Source organism: Ambystoma mexicanum, chromosome 2p (genome assembly GCF_040938575.1).
Source record: "Ambystoma mexicanum isolate Mex_15411 chromosome 2p, UKY_AmexF1_1, whole genome shotgun sequence".
Taxonomy (NCBI): Eukaryota; Metazoa; Chordata; class Amphibia; order Caudata; family Ambystomatidae; genus Ambystoma; species Ambystoma mexicanum.
The window spans coordinates 1,094,599,666-1,094,609,598 of record NC_090923.1 but is presented as its reverse complement, the minus strand read 5'-3'; the positions used below and the strand labels follow the sequence as shown (position 1 = coordinate 1,094,609,598).

Genomic DNA, 9,933 nt, shown 5'->3' with positions numbered 1-9,933 from the left:
GACAATGAAAAAGTTCGAGAGGAGCGCGCCATGCGCAATCAGAAGGAGAGTGAGAGACGAGGTCTGCAAGACAAAGAGGTGTGTGTTGGCGATTCAGTGTTAGTTCGGAACCGTCACCCAAGGGGCAAATTGTCGTTGCCATACGAGCCTCGCCCTTGGACGGTCACCCACGTGAAAGGGACCATGGTGATGGCGGCCTGTGAACGTGGCACGGTCACCCGCAACAGGTCTTTCTTCAAGAAAGTGGACACGTCAACAGAGACCGTTGATCGGGAGGAGATACCCCATCACGAGACGATTTCCGAAGTTCCGGTTGAGGCTACCACGAGGGCCGTTGTCCCTGCTGAAGACAGTCCCAGTAGAGCAACGCAAGGTGCGTCGAGGTATCCAGTGCGAAGGGAGCGTAGACTGCCTGCTCACCTCAAGGACTACGTCCTGTAATCAGGAGAATGAGTCGAGGTTGCAACAGATCCTCATTTGTGATGGGGTAACCCGTTTATGTTTGACAGTTTGCATTGCCGTTGCGCCATGATATGTTGTGTTGTTGATAAAGAAAAAAAGGGGATGTGATGTCCCAGTTACTTATGGCGCATGCACGAGCCTCGTTTGGGCAGCGCGCATGCGCAGTGGAATAAAGTACGTCCGTGCTGGCAGTTGCTGCCGGGACGCGTAATAGGCAACATCGTGTCCCGTGTCTCTGTGTGCGAATGTTCGTATGCATGCGTGAGTGTGGCCCACCCGAGGCACGGGTGAATATACAAAAGTGTGCATCACAAGTTCATTTAAATACAGTTAAACGTTTCAAGGAAAGAATACGGCAGTATGTACAAGGTCCACACTATTCAATGAGTCGACGTTTTGAGCTTTCTGAATGGAAGAACAGGTAGAAAGGAACGTGGCTGATTGGCTGTATGATCCACTCAGAGTGGTTTGAAATACATAGCTGTAATATAGTTTTTGGTTACTGTGGTTGTTTTAGGCTTTTGGCTCCACCTAGTGGCTTCAATCAATAAGTGCATCTCAAAATAATATGGAGAACATTACCGATATGAAGGGAAGACATGAGATTGGATGAAGCTGTAATGCTGAGTACAAGGTGGTGATTTACGTTGCGTGATATCGCATTGCTGTCGTGTTTAAGCTAAAGGTGAGGATGATGGGAAGTACGTCTTTCTCTAGTTTTGCCTTCTTAAATGAGTAGTGGTCCTGACTGACTTTTTTTTTAACTACGTTGTCGCGTCTCGGGCGGTTGGTGTATGATATTTCTCCTTTATTTCCTGCGAGGCATTTGAGGAGGTGATACTGTTTGGCTATCTGGGAATAAACCCCGCAATGGAGGCTGTCTGGCGATCGCCAGGAGCCAATCAAATCACACATGTTCCTCCGCCTTGGCATCGTCTTCCCCTGGTCCCACAGGTGGGCTCCCTCGGAGTGACACCGGCTAAGAGCAGTTGCGAAGAAACGTTCCTTTTAACGTAGCTGAATGCTTTGCGCAGACGCCGTATCTTGCGTTTCTCCCATCCAGTCACGACGAGCTAGGCCCGCCCAAATCTGACACATTGAATCGGAAAATGGGGCGTAATGCCGCTGCCTGTAACCTCCAAAAGCAAAGACGTCCAAGCATTTCTCTCCAGCCATCTATGCTCCAGCGCACAGTGAGGGCGTTAAAACAAAACCAATCTCACGTGTTATATAGTGCTTCCAGACAGACATTTCCCGCTTCTAAGCACCGTAATAAACATGGTAACAATGTCAAGGGGTCTCAGCATTGCCAACTGCAGAGAACGCTCGAGACATTTGCAGTTAGTGGCACCAGAGATCACAGGTCCTTTGCTGAGGCGTTCCTTCACTTATTTGTTGGCCAAGTTAACCATCACCTATTAGAATTCAATGGGTTGGAAAACCATCCATGACGCTCCCCAATGTCTAATCTCCTTCACTAACATGAGGAAGTTTAGATTCTATTAAAGACACATAGGTATCTTGCATTTCATATTTAAAAGTAGTTTGCCTATATCAAGGAAAACACACATTTCAATAATTAATGCTTCACACGTTTGAAGCAACAAAAAAAAAACACAACACAGTGACAGCGTTCCTTCTTTCAACCAATCACCATATCTGTAATGCAGTTCTTTACATGTGCTCCAGACAGGGTCGGGCTGAGTCATACAATTGTCTCGGGCATCATTGAAAAAGTGGCCCACAGTTGCAAATGGCTATTCATTTCTTTTGTGACCAGACTGTTTGAGTAGTAGCCAAGTGGGAGTTTTTTTGATAAAATGTAATGCAAATTGTGTAATTTAAAGAATATTTATTCAGCAGCACTGGTTAAAACTATTAGCTGCATAGTGAAGTTACTCATCAAACTGGCCCACATTGGCCAAAAAAGTAGTACACTTTGAACAAAAAACTGGCCCACACCAGTATTTTGTGTTTTTGATTCGGCCATGTGCCTATTGCCCTATAGGCCAGTCCGACCCTGACTCCAAAAGCACCTCGCCAATGGCTAATAACACCATGTTGTCCAGAAAGATTATTATTATTATTATTATTATTATTATTATTAACTGGCCCCCTGAGAGCACTGATATGTCATGACTGAACAGAATATTGTTTTGAAGCACTATGCAGGCAGGTGACAGGCTGCACAGAGGGCATGAAAACTTGCTGACGTCCCCACTGCCTGTGAAATTGAAGATACGGTTAATGAGGGTTGCTAGAAGGCAACAACTAGAACAGTGTCTGTCAAATCGACTGTGTGGTTTGGGTGGCGACGGTGTAAACAAACACCCTCCATCCTGCCGTCTCTATCAATGATCACATTGTTAAGGGCTATCGGATCCATCACTGTGCGGAACCCATCAGTTGACTTTGGAAACGGGAATCAGGGCCTAAGAAGTGAGCCTAGAAGTAAGTTGATGAAGCAGTGGTCCCTTTTGCTTTCGGAACTTGACTCTCTTTTTCCAACTGAATATGTTCTGCTGCTAAAGGCAAAAGGGAGAAAGAAAATGTCACGAGGGCCGCCGGCGACTGTTTGTAAAACCCAAGACTCTGAAGTTATTGCTTCCCCGTTAAGAAAGAAATGGGTGAATCTTCCACCCAAACCTTTCTGGGAAGAAGCACAGAGCTGAATAATTACATGTTGGAGGAAGGGAAAGGCCTCGGTTCCTTGGTTGCCGTCCTCGCCATTCATCTTGTTGCAGAGAAGAAGGTGGTGTGGTCAACATCGATGGGAAAGCCCCTGAGTGGGCTCCACTCAAGGCATACTTCGTGGAATGGATCTGTTAGAAGTTGCAGAAGGAGTGGGGTCCACTTCTCGCAGCCCTGGTGGGAACCTTACGGGGAATGTCTTTCTGATATATGTCTGTCTTTATCGGAAAATGATGAATTCCTCATCAAACAGAACCCCTGGAGACTTACGGCCTTCTTCCTTGGAAGCCAATGGCATTACTTTTGGATCATCTGGGTATCACTAATCAGGCTCTGGCCTGGCTGGCTTCCTTCGTCTCTGACCGACTCTCCAAGGTCCAACTTGGATCCTTCCTCTCCTGTATCTCTCGCTCCACCTGTGGTGTTCCCCTGGGGTCTAACCTTTCTCCCTGGTTGTTCAACCAATACCTGGCACATCTTGCTCTCCACATTGCTGCTCTCTACCCCAACTTCCAGTGCTATGCGGTTGACACCCAGCTCGCCTTCAGGCTCACCTCTGCCTCCACCTCTCCTCTCATCACTGACTGTCTGTCTGTAATCCAGGAGTTGTGCACTGCCAATGATATTGCCTGAATGCCAGTAAGACAGAGATCCTCCTTATCAGCACACCTGCACCTCCCTTTCCCACCACTCTCTGGCCGGTCTCCCTTGGCCCTCTTCCTGCTCCCACCTGTGAGGCTAAGATCGGGGATCAAATTCAAGACCCTTTGCATTGTCCACAAGGCCATCTGGGGTCTGGCAACATAAGACCTCCAGCCTTCTCTTCAGAAGTATCTTCCTTCTTGAGTTCTTCGCTCTTCGCTCTTCCACCTCCAACTCCCTGAGGGTCATTCGCTTTTCTAAGCCACGAGTTGGGGGGAAGATATCTCTCTTCAGCCGGCGCCTCCCTCTGGAACAGCCTCCCTCCCGCCTAAACTTGAGCAGCTCAAGACTTTCCTCTTTGCTTCTGCCTTCTCTCTTCCACTTCTCTGCTGATCTCCTGTCTGATGATGCACTGGTTTACCTGGCTACTCTCTGAACCACAGACCCATGTCTCTGTCCTCCCAGTTGCACACCTGCGCTGCCTCCTGGCAACCCTGCACTTGGGGCTGTATCTGCATCCCTACAGTCCCTCTACTTGCACTTAGCTAACACTTGTTGTCTGCACTTAACCACTGCACTGCCAGCAGCTGGCGCACTCTTTTTTCTATGTCTTGATCCTATGATCCACACTTCTCTTTCTCCCCTTCTCCTGGCATTTTTCCCCTTCCTCTCTCCCGCACTTGCGCAATCTCACTGTCACTTGGCCTAGTAAGATCATTGTCTTGTCCTCCTTGTTCCCCTCCCCTGCCTCGTCGCGCCTTGAATCACTTGTGTATAGGCGTGCTATAAATAAAATATATCATATCATATCAATCTGGATAAGCAGGGCTTTACTTCACCTAGTCAGAAATGGAGATAATGTTAGGGTAAAATAAGGGTAGACGTGCACTTGGGTGCTCAATATTTTGGTACGACTTGGTTAGCTGCAACCCCAGTTGATACAGGTGTTACCCTACACTTATTACAAATTTGAACACAAGAAAAGTGTTCAACTGTAATGATTGCGCTATTCCATTAAGTATTCAAACTGGGTTTTTTAAATATTCCATAATATAGTACAATCTTATACAAAATGTAAGCACTGCTTGACAATTCCAGCTACTAGTTACACATATAGCATTCGTACTGTGTCCATACAATCTTTAGTCATACATATAATTATTCTTTTATTTTTTATTTTAATTTTAAAATGATGTAGTTTCTAAAAACTTTTCATTTATCTGTGTTTCCCGGCGTGTTTTTAGTTAATAGCACTTATCTGACTGGTTCAAGAATACTGGTTGTCAGTTCTAAAATGTTCTGTAAAAATTGGACAACAGTGTAAATGAGTTTCTTTTCTTTTCCGCTCATTATACCTGTCCATAATGATTATTATCCGTGAGGTTTATATTCAGAGTTGGTAATCATACATATAATGAATATGTGCCCTCATGATTGTGGCCGGCATGTGTTTCGACCTCTAGGTCTTTCTCAAGGCTAACACTCTGATTGTGGCACTTGCAATTAACCAATCTTTTGGCATATATCATGAATCATAAATCATTTAGGTCATTCCAAATTAAAACGAAAAAAAGCCACAAAGAAACCAAATGGGGGGAGAAAAACAGAGAGAGACATTAAATATTGCCTACTTTACCTTATTCTAATCCTGCGTCCCCTTCAACATAATCACCTCTCATGTTGAGTTATGACTGATGGTCCTCAGACCTCCAAAATAGTTTTGTGCAGCAAGGCAAGCGCATCCCCCACCACACCATTCTGACATGCACCAGGTCTCAGTCACTGCTGTGTGCCAATATTTAAAATATTCCATGTGTGAACTAGTGAACCCCATCTTCATTCTTCTACCCCTTATCAAGTCCAGTTATTATTGTGCATAACCTAAGTTCTTGGACTCACCAACAGTTACCAATTTCTTGGCATATTAATTTGTTATTTCTTGTGCGATTCAATGGTTCTCTGACAGAATAATATGCCAAGACATGAGTAGCTGTTAGTGAGTCCAAGAATTTAGGTTATGGATGAAAAGATCAAACCTAGAAATCAGGACAGAAGAGTAATTGAAACCAGAATGCACCATGGGCCAAATCCACAGACAGGACGAGCAGGGCTTTAAGTGGGGTAAGAAATCGAGGGGGGCCCCTCATTTGGGGGCGTGGCGTGTGGGAGGGGCGTGGCCTAAAAAGTACGCAAATCGTAGGGTATACACACAAATATATATAAATGTGATATATTTGTGTGCATACCTTACTATGGTTTGTGTACTATGCAAGCCATCTTTTCTAAACATAGAAATATGTAACATATTTCTACGTTTATAAAAGAGGGCTTCCATAGTACACAAACCATAGTAAGGTACGCACACAAATATATAACATTTATATATATTTGTGTGCATACCCTACGGTTTGACTAGTTTTCAGGCCATCTTTTTTAAACATTTCTGGTTTATAAAAGATGGCTTTGAAAGTACACAATTCAAGCCATCTTTTATAAAGCTTTGACTACGGACAAAATTGTCCGTCGGCAAAGCTTTATAAAAGATGGCTTGAAATGTGTACTTTCAAAGCCATCTTTTATAAACCTCGAAATATGTCGAGGAATCCCCAGTTTCGCCGAGGGTTAAAGACGCCTCGGCGACCTGGGGAAACAAAGGGACAGTAAGTCAGTAACTGCCTCTGGTGACCTCTCGCGCGAGGGGTCACCAGACGCAGTTACTATGACTGACGGAAGTGGCAGCCAGTCACAGCGTCGCTGTGGCTAGCTGCCATTTCTGTCAGCTTGCCTGACTTCATTGCAGGCGTATCTCCCGTCGCGGCCGTAGCCGCGATGGGATAATGCATCCCGCGATTGCCGCCAATGTTGCTGTAGGACGGGGGCCCCGGCAGGGCCCCGGCTCAGTCCCACTTTTTGGAGACTGCCGGGGCCCGGCCCCGGCAGGCCCCGGCCCACTTTAAGCACTGAGGACGAGGCATTCCAGCATGCAATCGGCCTCACTACCACAACTCGCAGAACAGTGTGAGTGAACTGGAGGAGGGATCCCTCTCAGTCACGTTTGAATGTTCTAAACATGACACACTACCACCTTGCAAAGTACAAGCCACATGTCTTCAGCAGGCAGATGGTAGTACCCAAAGAGGGTCAGCAGCCCCCTTTTTCCTCACCATGGATGGGAAGGAGGCTGGGGAAAATTCGGACCATTCTCCTCACCTACTACAGTGCTAGATCTCACCCTAGGTTATACATTACCGAGGGCAAAATTGGCTGCCCCAACCTTACACCCACAAATTCAATTTTGTTCTGGAAAATAATGGAGTGCAACAGTGTTTTTCCAGTGTACATGAAAAACGTGTTAATTAACATGTATACCTTTTGGAGTAGAAACATCATGGGCTATACAATGTTCTCAATGGACAGGCTATTGAAGGAACAGTCTTTCAAAAGGGATAGCCGGCAACAGATGTCAGTGAAGAGCTGCCCCTGGAAAGGATGTAGGCAATTTAGGATACAGAATAATGCCCTTTATCAATATACAGTGCTGGTTCTATGATGTGTGAGGGCCTATGTGATAGTGGGTGCAGGGATGCCTAATTTGCACTTACATCTGTTTTGAAATCACCGAAAATGATGTTACAGGAAATTACATGAGGCTTTAATACTTGATGGTATCATGGACAGCAACATTACAAGAAATTGCCATGAGGAAACCAGAAAGCAAGCAAAATTTGTGATGTGCAATATATGCTGTGTTAAGTTGATTTATACTGCACACTGCTGCCATTAAAATATACTCCTGACTGTGAGATTCACGTCACAGAATAAATATAACTTGATTTAGATTAAGCTCAAATTGTACATGACTCCCCATCAGAAAGATAACATGATTTAGAACTTGGACTCAGACTGAACATGACATGACTGAGGCTCAAACTCCTTCCAACAAATGTCCAGTTCTCTTGTTTATCAAAGACACTGCTGTACCCTAAAAACAAGAGGAAACATCATAGAACATCCTATAATTAATGCACACTTTTCCTCCATACCTGTTACTTCCCACAAGCATCTCATCATATATAGTTTTTATGAATGATAACATTATAATTAAAAATCATAATTAAAAATAATCCACGTAGAGCGGATGGAATGGGTGAAGTATGTGGATGGAATGGGGACGTATGTAGATGGAACGAGTGATGTATGTGGATGGAACGGGGGATGTATGTGGATAGAACGAGTGATGTATGTGGATAGAACGGGCAAGTATGTGGATGGAACGGATGAAGTATGTGGAAGGTACTGGTGTAATATGTGAAAGGAATGGGTGAAATATGTGGAAGGTACGGGTGAAATATGTGGATGGAGTGCATAAAACAACTTAGAATACACGGAAATGATCGGAGTACATGGAATCAGATTCGAGTGCATGGAACGGATTGGAGTGCATGGAACGGATTAGAGAGCATGAAACGGACTGGAGTGCATGAAACGGATTGGAGTGTGTGGAACGGATCGGAGTGCGCGGAACAGATCAGAGTGCGTGGAATGGATCGGAGTGCGTAGAACGGATCAGAGTGCGTGGAGCGGACTGGAGTGCATGGAACTGATTGGAGTGCATGAAACAGACTGGAGCGCATAGAAGTGCGCAACATACATGGAACGGTTTGGAGTGCATGGAACGTTTGAAAGAGCATGTAAACCATCATATCACATCACCACGCTTACTCTCTTCTTTACACCACCATTCAACTAGAACACAGAGATACTATGACACCATTCGCTATAGCTGTTCTCATACCAACATCTGCCTCATACTCCACATCACTCTAACTAAACACTGCTGGTTACACACCCTCCAGCCAGGCGTTCTCCTCAGGCCTAACGCAGCCAGAACCGTTCTGGATAAAACCTGCCAGAACGAACACATACTCTTGATCTCTCAACCACCACACCTAACGCTAAGAAGCAGCTATTACACAAATGCCACACCAGCTGCACACATATCCGGTGCTCACACGCACCTCTGACTCTCTCTACTCTCTCTACTGACTTGAACTTCGGTTCCCGAGGGCGTTCAACCTACCAGCGCCTTGAGACCATACCAATGGTACATAAGGCGCTATAGAAATGCAAAGTAACATAACATAACATAACATAACATAACATAACATCTCAGGCCTTTGTAGCCACGGTGGGTGCATAGGCAGACGAAAATCAGCTGTAAATGCTGTCAGGACAGTCCCCGGTGCAGCCCGGGTGGACCTGTCACAAACAGAGCTTTCCTGTACTCCGCTCTACCCCAAGCGCAAAGGCTCAATGTTCTCCACTGTAGCTTGGGCAGACAAAAATTACTTCTAGAGCACTTGCCTCTGTCCCGAGTCAAAGGCTCAGTGCATACCGCCTCAGCCTTTGGGGCTTAATGTTATATGCATGCTGGCTCGCAATGCCGAGTCAGTGTGACTCAATCACAAGCACCAGTGAAAAGGGATGGGCTACCTTTTCACTGCGTGCGTGTCAGTGTTCCTGCATGCCCTGCGCAAAGCCTGCTGGGGAGTGTAATTCTCCCCAGCATGCGGCCATGGCCTGTGGCAGGTCTGACTGCACCGGCCCTCCCAGAGAGCGTGCATACCGAGCCCAGATGTTCCAGATTCTGCCTATGAAATTGTCTGACCGTCATCTGCGCATGCACATTCATAGGAGGTTTCCACAACCTCTCATCTGAACCATATCCCAACCAATCCATATAGAACCACAATGCTTTGCCACGTTTGCTTCACTTCATATTCTTCTTCTGCTGCCTCCGACACACACGGAGGAGTTATTTGTGTTGTGTGAGACAGGCATGGTTTCAAGAGAGACACAGACTCAAAGATGTTAGTTTCAAAACATTTATTTTCTAAGGTTCCTGGGTTGGTGTAATGCCTAACTGGCCCTAACTCTAAAGCAATGGTTCCCTTAACTGATGTTTCTAAGGACGTCAATGTCTGAAAGTCCAAAGCAATAATCTGTCTGTGTCTAAACCTATGCTTGCCCTCACTCTTTACAAGCATGTGTTAGAAAGTCTCTAATAGGGAAAGATAGTGGTTCAACAGAAAATAGGAAACCAAGGTTGGTTTCAGGTGGTCTTCTCACCAGGTGTAG

At 45.6% G+C, this 9,933-nt stretch overlaps 1 long non-coding RNA gene across 1 annotated transcript in view; it reads left to right on the top strand.

Annotated features, from left to right (window-relative positions):
* The first annotated feature begins 1,048 nt into the window (after positions 1-1,048).
* Positions 1,049-9,933, top strand: part of LOC138566006 (uncharacterized) — a 318,220-nt gene continuing 309,335 nt past the window's right edge. Inside the window, exon 1 of the long non-coding RNA XR_011301775.1 lies at positions 1,049-1,147. This is a non-coding gene — a long non-coding RNA (uncharacterized lncRNA). The remainder of the gene's footprint in view (positions 1,148-9,933) is intronic.